Source organism: Pan troglodytes, chromosome 10 (assembly GCF_028858775.2).
Source record: "Pan troglodytes isolate AG18354 chromosome 10, NHGRI_mPanTro3-v2.0_pri, whole genome shotgun sequence".
Lineage (NCBI taxonomy): Eukaryota > Metazoa > Chordata > Mammalia > Primates > Hominidae > Pan > Pan troglodytes.
In genome coordinates, this window is record NC_072408.2 from 80,514,050 (window position 1) to 80,522,816 (window position 8,767).

At 34.2% G+C, this 8,767-nt stretch overlaps 1 non-coding gene across 1 annotated transcript; it reads right to left on the reverse strand.

The window, feature by feature from the left end:
* Nucleotides 1-4,115: 4,115 nt before the first annotated feature.
* Nucleotides 4,116-4,250, reverse strand: LOC112205130 (U8 small nucleolar RNA). The gene has a single exon (XR_002938984.3). It is a non-coding gene; the product is annotated as a U8 small nucleolar RNA (small nucleolar RNA).
* Nucleotides 4,251-8,767: the final 4,517 nt, after the last annotated feature.

Genomic DNA, 8,767 nt, shown 5'->3' on the forward strand with positions numbered 1-8,767 from the left:
CTGTTTGTAAACCTATTCATATACACATACAGTCAGATTTCTCAACACACCCACTCTGGTGTGTTTCATAAAAGCCACCTCATTCATGAGTTTGTGCTGAATTCTTCAAGCCCAAGTAATACACTGCCTCACATCTATTAATTTATGTTAATATTTAATGTTTAATATGGTTTTTCATTGGTATAGGGAAACACTCTCTGGTTTATATTTTAATGCTACTTTATTTTTTAGAGACGTAACCATGTTAATATATTTAATTTATTTCTTTTATTCTCAATAGTACATGTATACCATTCCTTTACTAATGGAAATTTTGAGTTATTACTAACTTTTGTAGTTTCAAACTATGCTTAATAAACACGGTTGTTCAGATTCTTGATCCAAAGGATTTTTTATACTTTACTAGAAATTAAGATCCTGGATTATAAGGCAGACAAATTTTTTATTAAATTACATACAGCTGAACTATAATGAAATATAGCATCATGTGTTTTATCCAAGAACTATTTGAAGAACAGAGTTTCTAATCATTTTCCTGCTGCATGGAAACATTTGCTACTGTTGGACATATTACCTCTAATAGCAGGTAATGGGTAAAGAAAACATACATTGTTATTTTCATTTGTACTTCTGTATTTTCTCAGGCCACTAACAAAATTACATTGTCTTGTTCACTAAAAAGATGTTTTACTTTTATTTCTTTTCTTTTCTTTTTTCCTTTTTTCTTCTTTTTTCTTTTTTTTTTGACAGAGTCTCATTCTGTTGTCCAGGCTGGAAGGCAGTGGCACAATCATAGCTGCTCACTATGGCTTCGAACTACTGGGCTCAAGCTTTCCTCCTGCCTCAGCCTCCCACCTAGTAGCTGGTACTGCAGACATGCATCACAATGCCCAACTATTTTTATTTATTTATTTTTTTGTAGAGAGGAGTTCCTGCTATGTTGCCCAGGCTTGTCTACAATACAACTTTCAGCCTAAAGCTAAATTCCCACCTTGGCCTCAAAAAGCACTGAGATTACAGACATAAACCACTGTGCCTGGCCTATAATGTTTATATTTTACTGTGAATATGTTGTTTGTTTCTTTACCAATTATTTGCGTATCTGTCTTACTGATTTGAACATTTAATTTTTTGCTTACTTCTTATAGTTATATATATTGGGCACCCTTTGCAAGACTACTACTAAAAAGCTAATTTTGTTGATGATGTCTTTCTGATACAATGTATTTTTCATTTTCTAGCAAGCAAATTTATCAAAGGCTTGATATTTCCATCTTTTAAGAAAATCAAACCTACTCCAAGTTGACAATACTTTTTACATATTTTTAACTTTTTTTGAAAAAAGAAAATTAAAAATTATTGGAGCAATTTTACGCTTACAGCAAAAATGAGCACACGGCACAGAGATTTTCCACATATGCCCTCTGATTCTAAATGTAAACATTGCCTCTCCTATTATTAACATCCCCTAACAGAGTGGCACGTTTATTACAAGTGATGGATCTACTTTAAAACATCATTATCACCCAAAGTCCACAGTTTACATGTTTACATTAGGGTTCACTCTAGGTGCAACACATTCATTTTTGTACATACATTGTTGTGTGCTTATAAGTTTTAAATTCCTTTGGGTAAATACAAATGATTAAATGAATATAATTTCTGGATTATATGGTAAGAGTTTGTTAAGAAATTGTCAAATTTTATTCCAAAATGGCTGTACCATTTTACATTTCCACCATAAATGAGAGTTGTTTTTTCTTCACATACTTGCCAGCATTGTTTTTGTCACTATTCTCAATTTTTGTCCTCTAATGGATGTGTAGTTATATCTCATTGTTGTTTTAATTTATATTTCCATAATACTAAGCATATTTCCTATGTCTGTTTGTCATCTGTAGATTTCTTTGCTGAGTTGTCTGTTAAGGTCTTGGCTATTTTTTTTAAAATCAGGTGGCTTACTTTCTTATGTTGCATTTAAGTGTTCTTTTTGGTAATAGCCCTTTATTATATATGTGTTTGCAATGTGTTTGTGTTTCCTCCCAGTTTGTGGCTTGTCTTCTCATTCTCTTCACTGTGTCTTTTATAGAACAGAAAATTTTAATTTTAATGAAGTCCAGTTTATCATCTTTCTATCATGGATTGTTCGTTTTGTGTCATTATTTAAAACATCATTGCCAAATTCAAGTCCATCTAGATTTTCTTATGTTATCTTGCAGGAGTTTTATAATCTTGCACTTTACATCTAGGTTTGTGATATATTATGAGTTAACTTTTGTGAAAGGTGTAAGGTCTGTATCATCTTTTTTTTTTTTTTTTTTTGGTATTGTAAAAAGGAAAGTAGAGGTTCCTCTTCAAAGACTTTCCTCCCAGTCTAATTGGGAATAAACAGTAGCTTCTCTTAGAAGCAAAATTTATTCAAAGACATGCGCTAACATTCTTAAATATCTGCTAGCTGTCATAAAGAAATCAATGTACTTTATGCTCTTAGCTCCCACAATTTAGCCTAAATATTTGCCCTGGCATGTTTATACTGGTTCAAGCAAGCATTAGGTCACAACCTGTTCCTATTCCTTATTTGAAGGTGTTTTTACCTTTCTCAGCATTCAACAAGTTACTTCCTCCTTCCTTTGTTCTCCTATGCCTTTGCCTCTTTTAAAAAGCTCTAAGTTGCTAGCCAATCAGCACAAATACAGAATGTGAGGTCCCGTTCCCGCCAATGGAAACCAGACACAGCAGTAAGGTGGATGCGTCAGGTTATAAATGACCCTGTCTCCTTTGTTCAGTGTACCCTCGTGGCAAAACTGCTGGTGAGTGTAACCTTTCTGCAGAAAGTAAAAATGGCCTTGCTGAGGAAATTAAATTTATGTTCAAATGCTATTTCTTTATGGCACCAGGGAACAAGCATCTCTAACAGTATGTATGCCCAGTTGTTTACAGCAACATTTGTTGAAAAAGACTATCTTTTTTCCATTGTACTGTGTTCATTGTCAAAGACCAGTTAGCTATATGTGTGTATCTATTTCTGTGGCTCTAATGTGTTCCACTGATCTTTTTTTTTATTCTTTTACCAATACCACAATGTCTTGATTACTGTAGCTATCTAGTAAGTCTTAAAGTTAGATAGCATAAGTCCTCCAATTTTGTTCTTCTTCAATATTGTGCTGGCTTTTGGGTCTTTTGCGTCTCCATATAGACTTTAGATTAGTTGTATTTTTGGAGTGTTTCAGAAGAATTCATATTAATTATTATTTAAATGCTTTGTAGAATACATCATTGAAGCAAGTCAACAGATCCTGAACATTTTTATTTGATGAGAGATTATTATTCACCGATTCATCCCTTTATTCATTATTGGTCTGCTCAGATTTCATATTTCTTCATGATTCAGTCTTGGTAGGTTGTATGTCTTGAGGAATTCATTTATTTCCTCTCAGTTATCTGATATGTTGGCATATAATTGTTTATAGTAGTCACTAATGATCCTTTGTATTCTTGTTTTATGTATTAATAGCCCCATAAGTTGTAGTATTTTGTGTTTTCAATTTCATGTGTCTCAAAATATTTTTAAAATTTTTCTTTTGATTTCTTCTTTGACCCTTTGGTTGTTCAAGAGCAGGTTTTTAAATTTCCACATATTTTAAATTTTCCAGTATTCCTCCTATTGTTGATTTCCAGTTTCATGTCATTATGGTCAGAAAAAATGCTTGACATAATTTCAATCTTGATTGAAATGTGTTAAGACTTGTTTTATGGCCTAACATATTATCTATCTTGGAGAATGTTCCATGTATATTTGAGAAGAATGTATATTCTGTTGCTGTTGAATGCAATATTCTCTACATATTTGTTAGGTCTCTTTGGTGTAAAATTTAGTCAAGTCCAAAGTTTCCTTATTGATTTTCTGCCTTGATGATTATTATTGAAAGTAGTGTATTGAAGTCCCCTACTATTATTATATGGTTGTCTATTTCTTCCTTCAATTTATTTTTGTGTGCTAATGTTGGATGTATATATATTTACAATTGTTAAATCCTCTTAAGAAATTGGGCACTTTATCATTATATAATGACTTTCATTGTCTTCTTTTTATTATATCAAAATCATCAGAAAGAATGAGATAGGAGCAATCAGGATGTTTCAAGTCGTGATTATGTATAGATGTTGATCATGTTTCATGCATCTCCAATAATCATGTTATAATCTGTCCTCCAAAAGGAAGAACAGGAAAAGATTATCCCACCTGATGATCATTATTTTCTGTTAAATTTTTTTACTTAAAGTCTATTTTGTCTAAAATAAATATAGCTATCCTGCTATCTTTTGGTTTCCATTTGCATGAAACGTATTTTTCTATTCCTTCATTTTCAGCCTATGTGCTTTCTTAGAGTTGAAATGAGACTTTTGTAGGTAATGCATAGTTAGGGCTTATCATTTTTACACATTCGGCCTCTCTAGTTTTTATAATAAAAATTTCTGTTAAAGTTAGAAGCCTTGGCCAGGCATGGGGGCCCACGCCTGTAATCTCAGCACTTTGGGAGGCCAAGGCGAGTGGATCACCTGAGGTCAGGAGTTCGAGACCAGCCTGGCCAACATGATGAAACCCCATCTCTACTAAAAATACAAAAAAAATTAGCCAGGAGTGGTGGCATGTGCCTGTAATCCCAGCTACTTGGGAGGCTGAGGCAGGAGAATCGCTTGAACCCCGGAGACGGAGGTTGTAGTGAGCCGAGATTGTGCCACTGCACTCCAGCCTGGGTGACAAGAGTGAAACTCCATCTCAAAAAAAAAAAAAAAAAAAAAAAGTTTGAAGCCTCCTGGCAATTTAAGAAAACACACTTGTGTTCATATAAAATACGGTTTAATCCAAAATGACAGAAAAGAAAATACATAAAAGTAAACCTACTCACATATTTCTTGTCATCTTCTTACTTCCCATTTTCAAAGTCTACGTTAAATTTATATTTACAAAGTTCTACAAAATCTAATGTTTTGATTAAATTGCTTAACTCAACATTTCACTATTAAAATTAATTTTTTATAGATAAGAAGTTACGATCATCATTTTGTCTATCCTGGCTGTTTTATAGAACCTCCAACAATTTGTCAAGTATGGTTCAGGTTTTTCAGCCCACAAACTGAGCAGGTTTCCAGAAGAAGTTTCTGCTAGTGGGTTTTTGCCCTGATAGGTTGTGAATCTCTGTATTTGCCTATTGTTCTCTCCAGTTTTGGGAGCAGCAGTTTGTCCCATAACCTCACTTGTCTTATAGATGCAAGAAAAATTATGGATTGTTTTCTGTTTATTTAGCTTCCTACTTGTTAGGATAGAGTGGCAACTACCAAGTGACTTACATGTGAGGCCCCTATATATTTTTAAAAGTATGTTTTTCAGGCTGGGTGCCAGTGGCCCATGCCTGTAATCCCAGCACTTTGGGAGGTTGTGGCAGGTGGATCACTTGAGGTAAGGAGGTGAGACTAGCCTGGTCAACGTGTTGAAACCCCATCTCTACTAAAAATACAAAAATTAGCCCACTGTGGTGGAATGCACCTGTAATCCAAGTTACTTGGGAGGCTAAGACACGAGAATTGCTTGAGCCTGGGAGGGGGTGGTTGCAGTGAGTTGAGAGTGCACCACTGCACTCCAGCCTGGGCAACAGAACAAGATTCTGTCTCAAAAAACAAAAACAAAACAACAACAACAACAAAAATATATATATATATAAATATATATATGTAAAATATTGGTTTTTCAATTATACATCTTAAACAATAAGATTATATTTTAGAATAAACTAAGCAATAATGATTAAACTTCTTTTCCAAAAAATATACTGATATTTACCTTTCTCTATACAATTAATTTTAAATTTTATTTATTTCCAATGGATCTGAACCAACATACACCATACATAAATGACTAATATGTTTACCACAGTATTTTGTTCTCTCACTTTATTTGCCTAATACCTTACAAAGAACAAAGAGTTATAATTAACATACATTTAAATATGTCTTAATAACTAATAAGTATCATTCACTTAACTGCCAATTTCATTTTATTTTTTGAAAACAAATACCATTATTGAGTCTTTATAATTTCATGGGAATTTTATATAGTAATTCATTCTTTAAGTTCAATGAATATCATAGTTATTTTATAGATTGCCTGAAGTTAGAGATAAATTTGAGAGACTTTAACATATTTGTAATACTGATGTTTTACCTACAGAAACAGGAAATCACTCATTATTTATCCATTTAGTCAAATATTCATTAATGTCTTTCAATAATAATTTATGTTTTGGTCAATAAAGGTCTTGTATACATTTGTTATTACGTTTAATTTACTCCTAAGCACCCGAAGATTGTTTGCTGTTTTCTTATTTCATTTTCTAATTACCAATCCTATATAGAAATTCTTCTGACTTTTAAACATTAAACTTGAATTCCAATCAGATAACTTCATTAAATGTCATTTTATAAATGTCACATCACTTTATCAAAAATAAGTATTCACATTTTCTGTTTATTATTCAACAAATAACCTTTTGATTTTTATTATGGGCATGACATGTGTTAGGTACTGAAAGAGACACACACATGAAATAGAGATATCTTTAGTGATGCCTCACTAGGGTGTTACATTCAGTTCAGCCTGAAGTTGACTCCTTACATATTTTAACTTCAGCCTAAAGGTTTCTCTGTACATAATAAACTGCAACCTAACTGGATGCATAAACAGACTATAACCTACTCTCGTGTCAATCACCGAGTTTCAGCCAACTAAGGGTGGCCAACTGTTCAAACCATGTTCAAATAAGGCAAATACCAAACTATATCTGGCAGTTTCTGTACCTCCCTTCCATTTTTTGTATGTCACTTTCTTTTTTCTGTCCATAAATCTTCCACCACACAGCTCTGTTACTGGTGGAGGGTCTTGACTAGTTGTCCAGGTTTTCAGTGTTTTTAACAAAGAATTGGACAAAATGCATGAAGAAAGCAACAAAAGATGAAGCAACAAAAGCACAGATTTATTGAAATAAAAGTACACTCCACAGAGTGGGAGTGGGCTTGAGTGAACTGCTCAAGAGCACTGGTTACAGAATTTTCTGGGGTTTAAATACCTTCTAGAAGTTTCCCACTGGTTACTTGGTTATACCCTAAGTAAATGAAGGAGTGGCCAATGACCAGTCTGATTGGTTGCAGGAGGTGACCAATCAGAGGCTGAAGTAAAGTTACAAAGTTACACGCTATGCACATGAAGACTGGTTGTAGGAGTGGACCAATCAGACGTACTTTCCATTTTTCATCTGAGAGGCAGTGGAAAGGGGTGGGGGTTGCAAAGACAGGAGCTTCTGATATTTTTGTTCCTTGGGTATGGAGAGTTGGGGTTTTCCTTTTGATTCAGTTTGAGGAAGTCAGCATTAACTGGCCACATGTTGCCTGTCTCCAGACCCTATTCTACTGCCTCAGCTCCACTGGAGTCTCACTGAGCCTACTCTGGCTTTGGAGGTGCCAAGTGACCAAGAGAGATTCTCAGAGGCCCATTGCATCGATTTCTCTCTTGCATCAGCTGGGCATCATGGTAAGTTCTCTAGTGGATTCCAAAGCTCTGCAGATTTGTGTTTTGAGCTCTCCAAGTTTGAGCAAATTTCTGATCTAACCTGGGTTTGGAAGTCATGACAGACTGGACTGTTTCCTGAATTGGATTGGTTCTGGTAATTAACTGGCTTAGATCCAGTTTGAGGCCTCTTATGTCTGACTGGGTCAGATAGAAACTAGTAATAAATGGCAATATTGCAGGGGCCGTAAACTTCAGCTTTTGAAAATTTGCAGGGATTTTTGTGTTCTACCCCCTTTGTTTATTTTTCTTGTGTGCTTAGCTAGGGAAAGGTCATTTCCTAGGTTGATCAAGGGGATCTGAGAGCCAAAGCTGAGATTCAAGGCAAAAAATGGGATCCTTAATTTCTAAAGAACTGAGTAATCTGCTTCCAGCTATGCCTAAATTTACATATATAAACGTTAGGCTCGGGAAGTGGTACACACTTAGCGAAATAGCAAAATCTTACTGAAGATAATTTAAAATTACAGTGAAACATTCCAAATGAATAACACTGCACTTTAAGAAGTGCAGTGGAAAATGAGGACTCTCAAATTAGACTCATCCAGGAATGAGTGCAGATAGATATGCAGAAGCTTCTAAAAAGATTTCAATACTTTTATTGCTTTTTTAAAAAGACCTTTATAAAAAGAAAATAAAAAGCTTACATGACTAATTGATAAGAAAAATTAAATCTGCTAACCTATGGCTTAGTTACAATCTAGCCCTGAATGTGAAAGAATCCTACCCTGAAGTGTTTATAGAAGATACGCCCTCAGGTAAAGTAGGCTTGCTTCCTTTTCTGATCTATCCATGCTGATTTTAGGTATGGAGAATGCTATCTTTGCCTTGTTCTTTAAAATTGACTCTACCCAAAACCCAGTAATTTCAGCTAAATTAAAATACCTAAAAAATTAAAATGCATCCTTCTGGCATTTAACTGGCTATCTTGAAAATACTTTTGCAACAGAAATGTACAACTTTAAAGGAAATCAGCATTTGTATGGGCATCTCCGTTTATACACTTTAACCACCAGGAACTTTATGAGGAAGACAATGGCTTAAAGTTTACATAACAAACTTTGCCTTTGTTTAAATCTAAGTTCTGTTTCTTAGAGGAGTAAATTTTCTACACTGTTTCACCTGAGTCCCTTCTTTGTAGATGCA